The sequence below is a fragment of the Pan troglodytes genome, chromosome 8 (genome assembly GCF_028858775.2).
Source record: "Pan troglodytes isolate AG18354 chromosome 8, NHGRI_mPanTro3-v2.0_pri, whole genome shotgun sequence".
Classification (NCBI taxonomy): Eukaryota; Metazoa; Chordata; class Mammalia; order Primates; family Hominidae; genus Pan; species Pan troglodytes.
The window spans coordinates 98,241,066-98,254,283 of record NC_072406.2 but is presented as its reverse complement, the minus strand read 5'-3'; the positions used below and the strand labels follow the sequence as shown (position 1 = coordinate 98,254,283).

Genomic DNA, 13,218 nt, shown 5'->3' with positions numbered 1-13,218 from the left:
AGCACACTTGGAGAACCACTGTGCCAGAGGATTGCCAGAGTGTTGCAATCTCAGATAGATGTCTATGGAGGCCAGTGAGGGAGGCCGGGTGGTGGCCCTAGTGGGGTGCTCAGCCAAGTGGGAAGCATGCACCCCGTGCAAAGAGAACAGCTGCTCCTGAGCCACAGCCTCTGGCTGCTACATGGTAATGTGGGATGAGCGTTACTAGATTTTCTGCTCAGTCTGGAAAGAATGGGAATCTCAATTTTTAATATAAAATGTTATTTTTATGATGCCACATGGGTCTGAGGAAATGCATTTGCAGGCTTCATGTGGCCAGCGAGTTTTCAGTTTGTCTTCTTTCTTTTAAAGAATGAATAGGAATTTTCCAGGCAGCTGGGGAGGGAAAGGACTTTTATGCAAAGGAATCCACAGGTGCAAATGCCTGGAATAAGATGCTCTGAGTGGGGAAGTGTGAGGCTTTCTGATTGGCTGGAGCATCATGGTTGCTGGGTACTGGGGAGGGGAAAGGAGGAGTTGTCGGAGAGGTGAGAGGTAGCAGGGAAGGGCCCATGGAGCTTGGAGAAGGTTTAGATTTGATTTCTGACTCCAGCATGGCCAGCTTTGCCTACCAACCTTGGTTCCTCTGTGTCCTGGGATGGAGGAAACATTTGATACCCATTGCAGCTGGCCCAGCACACTGAGGCAGGCACTGTGCCCTCAGGGAGCCATGCGGAGTTCTGATGCCTAGCACCTCTGGTAACTTGCATCCCTTCCAGGCCAGGTTCTGTGAGGCAGCGGTGCCTCCCTTAGGGGAGGGACCTCTTGTCCCTGTCTCCCCAGAAGAGGAACCAGGAGGCCTTTTTTCATCACAGACGTTGTGCTCAACATCTTGTCCTGAGAGGGTCTTTGGATCAGACAGACTCAGGCTGGGTCTCATGTTCACTTTGGGCAAGTTGCTAGAACTTTCTCAAACTCTGTTCCTCAGCTATAAAATGGGAAAAATGTTTGTGAACATTGATAAAATTATTTTTAATGTAAGTAGGCCAATAGATTGTTTTTCTAAGCTATGTGCTTTTTAGGAGATTATACATTATCATGGCAGAGAAAACATAAATATATAAACAGCCATAAAGGAAAAAAAGAACAATTTAAAATTACACAAGTTCCCAGTACCTTGAGATAAACATCATTAATATCTTTGTATCTCTTCTTCTAGATCGGGGGTTGACACACTCTTTTTTAAAGGGCCAGGTAGTAAATAGCGTTGGTTTGTAGCATATATGGTCTCTGCTGCAACTCTTCATCTCTATACTTAGGCCTGACAGTAGCTACAGACAGTTCATGAACAAATGCATATGGGTGTGCTTTAATAAAACTTTATTTATAAAAACAGGCCCCTGAGTTGAGTTTGTTGACCCTCTTTCTAGACTTTCTACAAAGTTCCATGTATCCTTTATTTTATAAATATGGAAGTATTCCTACTTTTTCTTCTTTGGTCTGACTTTTCACATCACAGTATATCATGGAAGTCTTCCATATCAATATATATTCACTTACATTTTTATTTCTAAAAGCTGCAAAGTATATCTTACAATAGCAGATTGGTTAAGCACATTATGGTTCTATTCATAATTTATTTAAGCATCTGGTACTGTTGGATGCTTTTCCAATTCATTTTTACTGAAACATGATGCTGAGGATAAGATGTATCTTACACTGTTGCACACTTGCCCAGTTTTGAAATAACCTTTTTGGAGTCTGGGCACTGTAGTTATTGGAGAAGTGCAGGCTGCTCTCTCTGGGCCCTCTCAGGTTCCCGTTCTGGCATTTCCCATCAGTCCATGTTCTCCATTGTCCAGTTCACCATGAGCTCCTTTATGCTTCCCAGCGGCTGGCGTATGTTTCTCTAGCACCTGTGGGTTTTCCACTATTACTTTGTCAATTTTATGTACATTGTGTGTACTCACCATTTCCACCTGAGCACAAGCATATGGACTTCAGGCTTTATTTTCTCCTTGCTTTTGATAAGTGTGTTCCAGGGCAGTTGCCTCAGTTGTCCGGCCTCTGACAAGAGGGAGTGGCATTGTTGCCCTCAGTAGTGAAGACACATGGGTGCCAGGCGGGGTGGAGGTGGAGGCTCCATCCTGTCTCTCTTCCTGGGCTGGGGCTTGTGACAGATTCCTGAACGGACCCCTGTACTCATCCCAGAGTGGGTCCCTCCCAAGTTCTGGGTAGGACCCACCACCCTGAAGACCTTGGAGATGCTCAGGCAAGGGGAGAGGGGTCCTGTTGATCTGTCCCCAGTGAGCGATAGTGAGGGAAAGCTTTGGGCCCCAGTGAGAGGCTGCTGTTAGCCCTGGGCATGTGGTCAGCCACGGCCACAGGACCCACAACAGCCCTGCCTGTGCCAGACGGGTGCTGGGCATGGGGTTCACACAGATGTGGAAGCCATGGTCTCCCCTTTCAAGGAGCTTACGGTCTGGAAGGGTAGGTGAGAGCACATGACTGGTGGGATATGAGTGAAGCTGGTGACTGGCATAGTGGCGATGGCTCTGGGAGCTAATAATCATGGTGGGGACTCCACCAGGTACTTTGTATTCATACACAGACTCCCCATGACAGTGCAGCAAGGCAGGCATTTGTCTAGGGCAGGCTTCTTCCAAGCAGACCTTGAAATGAGGGTTCTGGTACAAGTCTTTCCTAAGAAGGTGCTCGCAGAGGAGTCTGGGAAGGGTGGGGAAAGCAGGACAGGGAAGGGCCGGAAGCAGGGGTGGAAGCGAATCTGAGTGGGACCTCCGGAGAAGACCCCTAGATGTCAGACCGAGCTCCGGGTGCTCTGGGGGGTGAGTTACACCCTGGAATGTCCCCGAGGCAAAGGGAGCTGGGCCGTCATACCCTCACCCTCATCTTAAGTGTGCGTGTGTGTGTGTCTGTGTGTGTGTATGAGATGCTCAGGCCCTTCCAGGCCTCTCTGCCTGCGGGCAACATGGCTCCAGGAGCCAGAAAGCCATTCTCTGAATAAGAGCCCCAGGTAGGTGCCGGGGGTAAGATGCAAAGCACAACAAAGTTTTGCCCTCATTTAACCAGAATGTTGCTATCCCCATTGCACAGTTGGAGAAGCGAAGGCACAGAACAGATGGTGGGCTCATCTGCAGACTGTGGGAAAGCCAGGATTGTCGCTCAGCCTGTTGGGTGCTTTCTCTGATGTCCATAGGGGTGTCTAAGGGAGAGAATACAGTCATGGGCTCTTAGTTTCTATTTCTGGTTGGGCCAGTAAAGCTGCTTCCTCATCTCTTTTCTGCTTATCACTAGAGAAAGAAATTAAAAACCCCTGCTTCAGCCTGCTAAAAGCCCAAAACAAAACCAAACAGAACAACAACAAAATAAGGCAGGTTGAACAGGCTCGTGACATAGAGAGGTGAGCATCTGGCCTTTGGGGAATGGGAGCACTCCAGGTGGATTCCTGCAGGAGGAGTCTTGGTGAAGCCTGAGCATGCAGGGATGGCCCTTGGAGCACTGGCAGGAGGGACAGAAGCGGGCTGTGTCTGAGGGAGGCAGGTGAGTCCTGCATGATGGGGACCTCCAGAGGGGTCTGGGGGAGCAGCAGCCATCTGGAATCACAGTGCCAGGCTTTGCTTCACCTTGCTGAGTGGAGAGGGGTCTTGACTGCATCTCACTGGCTTTTCTTTGAGGAATAGGAACCTGGCAGTGGTGAGCAGGACAGATTGGAGAGGGCGAGCCAGACGGCAGGGCTGCTATTTTGAAGCTGATGTCTACTGGGAGGTGGCTGCTTTCACAATGGAAAGGGAGTCCTAGACAGACAGCATCCTGTCTGGATCCCTTCCTGGGAAGGGGCCAGGGAAGAGGGAAGAGTCAGAGGCCAGGCCAAGGCTTGAGGGATTCTTTGCAGTGCCCTGCAGACATGGAACTATAGTGGGAGCTGGGAGTTGTTATTTGGTTCTCTTGAGCTGCCTTTGGCAATTCAAGTGGTGGAGCTGCTCAGAGCTGCTGGAAGGTAATTGGATTGGAGGGTCCTGAGCTCTGCAGAGAAAGATGCCAGTGCTGCAGATGTGAGTGGAAAGTGAAGCCTGTAGAGTACCCCCAGGAGGTGGGGGTGGGAGAAGGATAGTGGAGGCACCAGGAAGGGCCAGTGCCATGGGGGCCAAGGTGAGAGAGGCCACTAGAAGGATGGTGCAGGCAACTGGGGAGGCATAGGGAGTCCTGCGGGGTGGAGGCTGCTCTGCCTTCTCTTTGGAAAGGGGTGCATTGTAGAGTCAACTGATCTGCTAGTGCCTGCCAGCTCTGTTGGGAGGTGGATACCCAGAGGCCTTGACATCTGTCAAGGAGGGAGCTGCCTGTGGACAGGGGACCAGTCTATGGAGAGTACAAGGCATCCAAGGAGCTTGCTGGTCATGGTGCAGTAGCTGTGGCCTGGAGGCTGGAGTCTTGAGCCTGGACTAGGTGCCGTGTCCTCTGGAGGGACTGAGTGAGGCACAGCCTGAGGTTCTGTTCCCCACAAACTCAGGAGCACTGTTCATGTGCTGAAACCAGTCCAGGCCAGCGCCCTGCTGTGGTGGGGCATCTGACACCCGGGGACACCTGACATGGTTAAGTGACCCGGGCTTTAGAGCAGGGCAGATGGGGCTATAATCCTGGCTGTGACTTTTGTGCCTGTGCCCCTGAGCTGCTCAGCCTCCAAGGCCTCCCTGGATGTGATCTCTCACCAATATACTGGGGATATGCTCCCTCCAAAGTCTGGGTGCCCACATTGGGTGCTCTGGCTGGTGGGTTCAGATCTATCTTGTGGGTAGAATTGGGCAAGCTTCTCACTTCGCCCCTGTAGCTAGTTCCCATAAATGCTGGAATACAGAACATCTCCTAATAGAAAGTGCTTTATGCATTTTCCCAGTGGGGCAATCCTATATTTAGGGGAGGGGGTCAACTTGTAGTTGAACATAAAAACTCTTAGGGAAGCAGATGAAAGAGTTTATGTCTATTTGTAGCATTTGATTTATTAATTTAGTTACACATACATATTTAAATTCCCATGCCATGTAAAATGGTATTTAATTTAGAAATCTGCTTTTTTTCCCCTTCTGGCAGTTATGGAGCAATTTTATTCAAAGCCTTCCCAGGCCCCATCATTGCCAGAGCCACTGTGCGTAGCATTGAACACAATTTTCCAGGGCACAGAATCTCCACTTCCATCATAGTTGTTTGAGACCCAACACTTTGTGGCTTTGTGTAAAATGCTGTCACTGGAGAATTTATCACAAGCTACGTATACTCGTTTGCATAATATTAGGAGAGTGTTTTTTTTATTTTCATTTTTTTCTTTAGGTATATGTCTATGATCTTCATAGTGTAACTACTTCTGATATTGCTTTTTAAAGTGATTTGTAAAAGACTTGTTTAGAACAACATCCCCAGCTTGTAATTCTAAGGTCAAACCCAGGAATAATTATTAAATAGGGGTTAAATATCTTTGCCTTCTCTTTTAACGATTCCATCAAGCAAACTCTTATGAGCATCCAAAACTAGCATTGATAGAGGTCATTTCAGGCTAATGTTTTTTCCCCAAATGGTACTTTGTTGGTTAAAATAAAGTAAATGAGAGAACTGCCTTTTAACAGGAGAGTTTGTCAGGAATTTGAATATAAGTTCACTCACTCTTCTTATTGAAGGATGATTTTGGAAAAAAAATTACCTTTGCCTTTTGCTTGGTCACAGAGAGTAGCAGTGGCTCCACAGGTAATTGTTGTTACATCGAATGAATGCGCAAATCTAAGGATTTCATAAATACCTGTGTATGGCAGAATGCCTGGCACATAGTAGGTGCGAACTGATGACAGTTCTTTTCTCTTCCTGAGCCCCACTGTATCTTTACCATCTTTGCATTTAAGGAGTGACCTGCAGGTTACTTTTGTCTGCCCTGTCTCACTCATGATGTAATCAGGCCCCTGACAAGCAAGACCTCTTGATATCCACTCACACAGCGAGACTCAGGATGCTTGTGGACCAGCCGCACCCGCTCCCTTTGCCTGCCTTGTCTGAGACCACATGGATCCTCATCCTCCATGGGTCCGCTTTGTCATGACTTATTCAAGGGCTTTGCACGTGCTGCTTCCTCTGCTGGAATGCTTTTCCCCTGCCTCCTCCTCCTCATGAGCTCATATCCATCTCTGGTGACTTCCTCTGGTCCCTAGATGAGATCAGTCATCCCTGCTCAAACTCCATCTGCTGCCCAGTGTTATGTCCTCACAGGGCCCAGTACCTGTTCTTCCTAGCGTTTATCCAGCTGCAGTTTAGCATGCATTTGGGTGATTATTTGATTGATGCATGTGTCCTCCCCTAAATTATAAGCTCCTCAAGGGCTGGGACCTGGTGTCCCTTGACAGCTGTGATCCCCATGCTGAGCATGGTGCCAGACACACAGCAGGTGCTCAAGAAAATATTTGCTGCGTGTTTGGCTGAGTTCATGGTGCCTGCAGATTAAGAAGTTTAATGGAAGATGAAGGGTGGCATCTTAACATCCTGACCTGCTTTTTGGGTCTTGAATCCCCTCCCGCAGGTCTCTGGCAGATGTCAGTTTCTGTCATTTTGCACAGATCTGATGGGCTCAGGAAATGAAGGTACATGGATGCCCAGAACTTCGAGCTGTGGTCATTGTCTCTATACAATGTGTCACTTCTTTCTCTGGAGAGAGTGAGTTGGACCTTTTAGTTTAATCAGCCAGTTTTGGTATTTCTGGGACTCAGGAGTGTGGGCTGAAAGTTATCTTAAAAGATCACTGTACTGGAGAAGCTGAAGTTGTGGGCTAATGGGGAACCAGTTGTAATGAACATGGAGAGGTTGGACTTGATAGCTCTCATGTCAGCATGCCTGGAACCTGGGGCCGGAACCATCCAAACCAACTAGAAGGTGACACAGAAATGAGCTGAGTTCTACCTTGCTTCTACCTGACCTGTTCTGCACACAAGTGTTCCATCCAGCCTCTTGCTTTCTCTCTTCCTTTCCCTAGGAGGGCTGGGGGAGGAAGGGGGGCCCAGGGGTCTCATTTGTGCACTCCAGCTTCCTCCCTTCCTCTCTCCCTTCCTTCCTCCCTTTCTTCCCCACTTCCCTATCAGATTTTTCTGGTTTTACTTCCCCAAAGCTGATTTCTACTCAAATTTTGATCCCAAGATCTGCTTCTGGGGACACCTAACCTATGACACAGTGGATCCTCCATTTCCCAAGGCAAAACTCCTAGTTAGAATTCCACGAATATTTCTGGAGTGCACACCGCATGCCTGGCATAGTGTTAGATAATCAACATGCATGCGTAAGCCAAAGCAGGCATGGCTCCTACTCTCCTGGTGTTTACTGACTTGTGGGAAAGACAGACATTAACTAAACAGTTCCATGGCCAGGAGAATAAAGTCAAGATGCATTAGAGTGTGGAGAAAGAAAGAGATGTGGTTCTGAGAGGGAGTAACTGAGGAAATGGCCTGAAACTGGAGGGTCAGGGAAGACTTCCCTGAGGCAGTGGTCCTTGAGGTGAGACCTGAGAGTGGGAAAACTGAACCAAGTGGGAAAACTGATCCCTCTGTGCTGAGGGATGTTAGTCGAGGAAATGAAGGAAATTGGGATGTTGGGAACCCAGCAATGGAGGGCTACAGTGAACACCCGAGGGCCAATGGAGTAGGCAAAGGTTGAGACTGCAGGGTGTCGTCAAAGGTTATCATCTTTATTTAAGAACTGAGAAGAGCCATGGCTTGGTTGATGCAGTGCAGCTGCACTAAGCAGGATGGGGATACAGGCCATGTCTGGCCATTGCAGAAGAAGGTCATCCCAGACACTGGGGAACCTGGCACATCTGGGAGGTTACTATGTGGTACCACAGAAGGCAGAGTTCTCATCCACCTCATTCCTGACCTGAATCCTAGGTGACTTCTGTGAAATCTTCAGAGAAGTGACTGCAGGAGGGATCTCCTTGAAGACCCAAATGTCCTGTTCTCTGAAAAGGTTTCTTTAATGCTCCTTCTACTCTGTCTCTCTCTCCAAGCCAGGATTAGTTGCCCTCTCTGTGGGCTCACAACCCTGTAGAAACCTCTGTAGAGTCCTCTCCACTCACTGGAGGGTTCTCGAGGGTCAGGACCATGTCTTGTTGGTTGGAATGCAGCCTGAGCCCCAGGGACAGCAGCCCTTTATGGATGTGCTGAAGGAACTTCATCTTCGCTAAGAGTTCTACCACAGCCTAAAGCCAGGCGAGGGGCAGTTCGCCAGCTCTGCAGGAAGCACAAGGCATCTTCTGATGCTTCGTGGCATCTCAAATGAGGCTCTGTCTTTGCACTGCAGATGGGCCCGAGGCCCTAGGGGCTCCTGATTGCTATGTGGTTTGCAAGCCCTTGGAAGGGCCTGCCAGGCTGCCATATGTATGGGCAACAGCCAAATAGCCTCCTTAAGCTACAGTCTCTGCTATGAGATCCACCACGTGGCTTTGCAGAGGCTGTGCGTGTGACCTGGGGGCTCTGTCTGCTGCATGCAGGGAGCTGCTGCCTCAATGATGCTGGTGGGCGGAAGCAACTTCATTTCTTTGGCTGTAAAGGAGACACCCAGGTCCTACCATCTGTCTGTGCTATGTTAACTGTGTGGCTCGGCAGTCTGATTTATGGGGAAGGGTTTGGGAATGGGGACAGGTGGGAGTAGGAATTCATAAGCAGATCCTAAGAGTTCTGGCTTCTGGAACTCAAGATTGGCACCCTTGGGACACGGGTTGGAAATGAGATGAGAATTCTTGAAGGACAATTCTTCCTTGTTCTTATTACACCTGGAAAAGCAGATCAGCTTGGTTTGGACAAATGAGCACTTCCTTGGGAGATCTTTGTTGCAACATTTCTTTTGCCTTTCTATACAGTCTGACCTTGGCCAATTCATTTGAATCATCTGGTCTTCAGCATCATCATCTATAGAACCAGGAAGTTGGAGTTAATGCCCTCCAAGTCTGTTTCCAGCCTTGGAATTCCATGTGCCTAGAACATTTAGGATTCTGGGACAACTCAAGGCAGGAGGCAGCCCCAAGGGTGTGGCTGAGAAATTTGAAGTGGAGTGGAGTCCACCTGCTCTGGTCACAGCCCTGAGGCTGGGCAGGAAGCTGTGAACTCCTTATTAAGCTTTGGAATCTAACTTTGTCACCTACCAGCTGTGAGACCTTGTCTGCTTAGTCTGCCATAACAAAATACCATAGCCTGGGTGGCTTAAACAACAGAAATTTGTTTTTCTCACATTTCTGGAGGCTGGGAAGTTCGATATCAGGGTACTGGCACTGTTGGTTTCTGGCAAGGGCTCTTTTTCTGGCTTGCAGACAGCTGCCTCTTTTCTGTGTCCTCACATGAGAGAGAGAGAGAGAGAGAGAAAGAGAGAGAATGAGAGCACAGGCTCTCTGGTTCTGGCATTTCTTCTCCTTCTCCTTCTTCTTCTTGTTGTTGTTGAGATGAAGTCTCACTCTGTTGCCCAGGCTGGAGTGCAGTGGCACAATCTTGGCTCACTGCAACCTCCGCCTCCTGGGTTCAAGCAATTCTCCTGTCTCAGCCTCCTGAGTAGCTGGGATTACAGGCGTGCACCATCATGTCTGGCTAATTTTTGTATTTTTTGTAGAGACAGGGTTTCACCATGTTGGCCAGGCTGGTCTCAAACTCCTGACCTCAAGTGGTCCACCAGCCTCAGCCTCCCAAAGTGCTAGGATTACAGGGGTCTCTTCTTAAAAGAGCACTAATCCCATCATGAAGGCCCCACCCTCATGACCTCATCTAATGTTAACTATCTCTCACAGGCTACATCTGCAAATACCATCACACTGGGTGGTTAAGGATTCAACATATGAATTCTGGGTGTCGGGACACAAACATTCAATCCATAACAGAAAAGTTTCTTTCTCAACTTGAGTTTAGCAGCAATAATGGTACTCACCTGTATCCAGTTATTTATTGCCATAATAATGCAGTGTAACTCTCCCCAAACTTGCAGTTTTAGGCAACAACCACATTTTATTTCTCGTGATACTACACGTCAGCTGGGTAGGTTTGCTTTCCTGGGTCAGGCTTGGCTGATCGTGGGTGAGGTCACTGATGTCTGTGGTCAGCTTTAGTTTTGGCTGGTTGAGGGTGGCCTTGGCTCATGTGGCTTTTCTCCACATGGTCTTCCATCCCCAGCAGGCTAGCCCAGGCTCATTCTCATGGAAATGGCAAGATTCCCAGAGAGTGAATGGAAATGGGCAAGAGCTCTTGAGATCTAGGCTCAGAAGTGGCACGTCAATTCCGCCTCATTCTATTGGCCAAAGAAAGTCACAATATCTGCCCAAAGTCAAGGGATGAAATGTAGACCCCACCCCCTAATGGGAGAAGCTGCAAAGTCACATGGCCAAGAGCAGGGATACAGAGAGGACTGGGAAGTGGGACCATTTTTACAGTGAATCTTCTACACCACCTCATATCCTTGCTGTGAGGCTTAAATAAGATTGTGTTCTTATAGTGCTTGATAGTGAAAACACATTAAGAGATAGCTGCTATTATGTTATTATTACACTTAAGAGTTTGCAGAGCTAGACACAGGGTCAGCCACTTTATGCAGCCAGGGGCCAAAATGAGAAGTCCCTCTGGCCTGAGCCTTTGCAGGGCACACTGCTCTCTCCTTTACACCCAGGGAGGAAAGCTGTGGATAAGTGAGGGGCCCTCACCCAGAAGGGGGTTGGCAGGACACTGCTTTTGATCTTCTTTTAGAGTTAGGGGAAGATCAGCCTAAATTTGTTGCCTAAATCCAGCAACAAGTCATCTTTGATGAGAGAAGAGGGTCAGCATATTCTCAAAGACCAACCGCATCAGCTGGAGAGGGCTTGACTCCCTTCCAGGAATTTCTCTTGTCTCTGATGCTCACTCTGGTTTCATCTTGCCTGCTGGGTGCTACCCACCCCAACCCCCAGCCCCAACTCGAGTAGACAGAAAAGCCTGCTCTCTGCCTCCCTGTGAGTCCTGTGGTATCGCACTCTGGGCCTTCAGAGTTGCTCTTTTGCCTGCCTGGGATGATAACACTTCTGGCTTACTATATGAGTTCTGAGAAGGCATTTTCAGGGGGTCATGAGAGTTAAGTGGCTTTTTGGAGCCTGGACTAGGCATAAGGACAGAACTTCATGGCATAGTATTTGTGTTTTTTTTCCATCTACAGACTCCTTTATTAAGGTTCCATTTTAGGCAGAAGGCCTATTTACAAAACATGGGAAAGTGGAATTACTCTGGCTGACTGTGTGTGTAAGAGAGCTTGTGTATGTGTGTAAACGTGTGTGTGCATGTGTGCACACGTGTGTGAGCATGTGCTTATGCACACATATGAGCATGTGTGTGCCCATGCATGTGTAAGTGTGTGTGTGTGTGTCTGTGTAGGGATGGGGGCCAGCATGTGGAGGACAGCCTCAAATCCTGCATCTTTCCCCTTTCCCTGTCTCTCTTGCCCTCAGCAGCCCCTGAGGAAAGCCTCTGAGGAAAGCTTTTGGATTTCACCATAGCACAGTTTTAAAAATATTGCAGTAAAGGCCAGGCATGGTGGCTCATGCCTGTAATCCCAGCACTTTGGGAGGCCGAGGCGGGCGGATCTCCTGAGTTCGAGACCAGCCTGGCCAACACGGCGAAACCCCATCTCTACTAAAAATACAAAAAAAATTAGCCAGGCATGGTGGCGCATGCCTATAGTCCCAGCTACTCAAGGAGGCTGAGGCAGGGGAATTGCTTGAACCAGGGAGGCGGAGGTTGCAGTGAGCCAAGATTGCGCCACTGCACTCTAGTCTGGGTGACAGAGGGAGACTCCATCTCAAAAAAAAAAACCAAAAAAACAAAAAAAAAATGGAGCAAAGAATCGAGACAAGTAGATGTCCACGAGAGTAGCTATCTCAGATATCAATCAACAAAGCTCAGCTTTTTCTTTTTTTCTTTGTAAATAACTTTTGTTTTTTATTACACAAGGAATATATATTAATTGTAGAAAAATTAGAAAATATTAATGTGCAAAAAGAATAAAAGTCATCCATTACCCCATTCCCTGGGATAACTGCAGTGAATATGTTAGTGTATACCTTTGCAGCGGAGGGTAAACATCTTTTTGTATCACTAAATATGCTTCAGCATAAATTTGGTGCCTTGGCATTCCATCGTATGGGAGGCCATGACTTACTAAATTAATCACCTGTTTCTGAGCATTTGTGTGTGAGGTACAGCTTTGTACCTGTCTTTGAGCACATTCTTAGTGATTTTCTTTAAAAAGATTTCTAGATCTACAATTGCTGGGGACAAAGGGCATTCATTGCCCATTGAAATGTTTTGAATTATGAAATCTGCATATATGTGCACATACATATTAGTTTTATATAATGTATATGAATAGTTCAAACATGTTGTGGTGTATATTTGTATGCCTTATTCCTTCACAATCCCAATTATCTGCCTCTAGCACTTTGCTTTAGTTCCACAGAGTTTGACTCCCTTTCCCATTCTTCTTCTCTATCTGTGTTCTTTGTCTCTGTAGTACTAGAGTTTCTTTTATTTTTGTGTTCTCTGTGATCTGTTCCATTAACATTTAGTTATCTCATTTTTTTAAACATATATATCTATCTGTCTATTCATTTAAAAAGCCGACAGCACCTGGTATTCCCAGGCAGTCTCCCATTCAAGTACTAACCAGGCCTAACTCTGCTTAACTTCCAAGATTAGAGGAGACAAGGCGTGTTCAGGGTGGTAGGGCCACAGACATCATCTGTCTTTGAAGAAATAACTTTAACATATTCATTTAATTTTTGAAAAGTTTCAAAAATTAACAGTGTAAAAAGGTATTGGGTAAAAATTCTCCCAAGCTTCACTCTATTTCACCCCTCCCCACTCCCTCAGATAAATATATTATTAATTTTTTAGAGGGGGATTTTATAGATTTTTAAAATAATTATAAGCAGATAAGAGTATAAATTCACATTCCTTCACTTCTGTATGCAAATACAGGTATGCTATGTATACTTTTTCTTCACATTGATTTTTTTTTATTCCATAGCACGTCTTAAGAGGTATTTCCGTATTAGAAAAGCTTGCCTATTTTTCTCAGGTGCACAGTAGTTTATTGTGTAGATGTGCCATAACCTACTTAACCAGCTTCCCAATGATAACATTTAGATTCCACCCATTCTTGTGCTATGAAAAATTGTGCTGCATAGAATAATCTTGC

At 47.0% G+C, this 13,218-nt stretch overlaps 1 protein-coding gene and 1 pseudogene across 3 annotated transcripts in view; one reads left to right on the top strand and one right to left on the bottom strand.

The window, feature by feature from the left end:
* GRID1 (glutamate ionotropic receptor delta type subunit 1) overlaps positions 1-13,218 on the top strand; it is a 779,753-nt gene that overhangs the window by 305,525 nt on the left and 461,010 nt on the right. The window lies entirely within an intron of this gene.
* On the bottom strand, positions 12,636-12,754 carry LOC112204614 (5S ribosomal RNA; annotated as a pseudogene).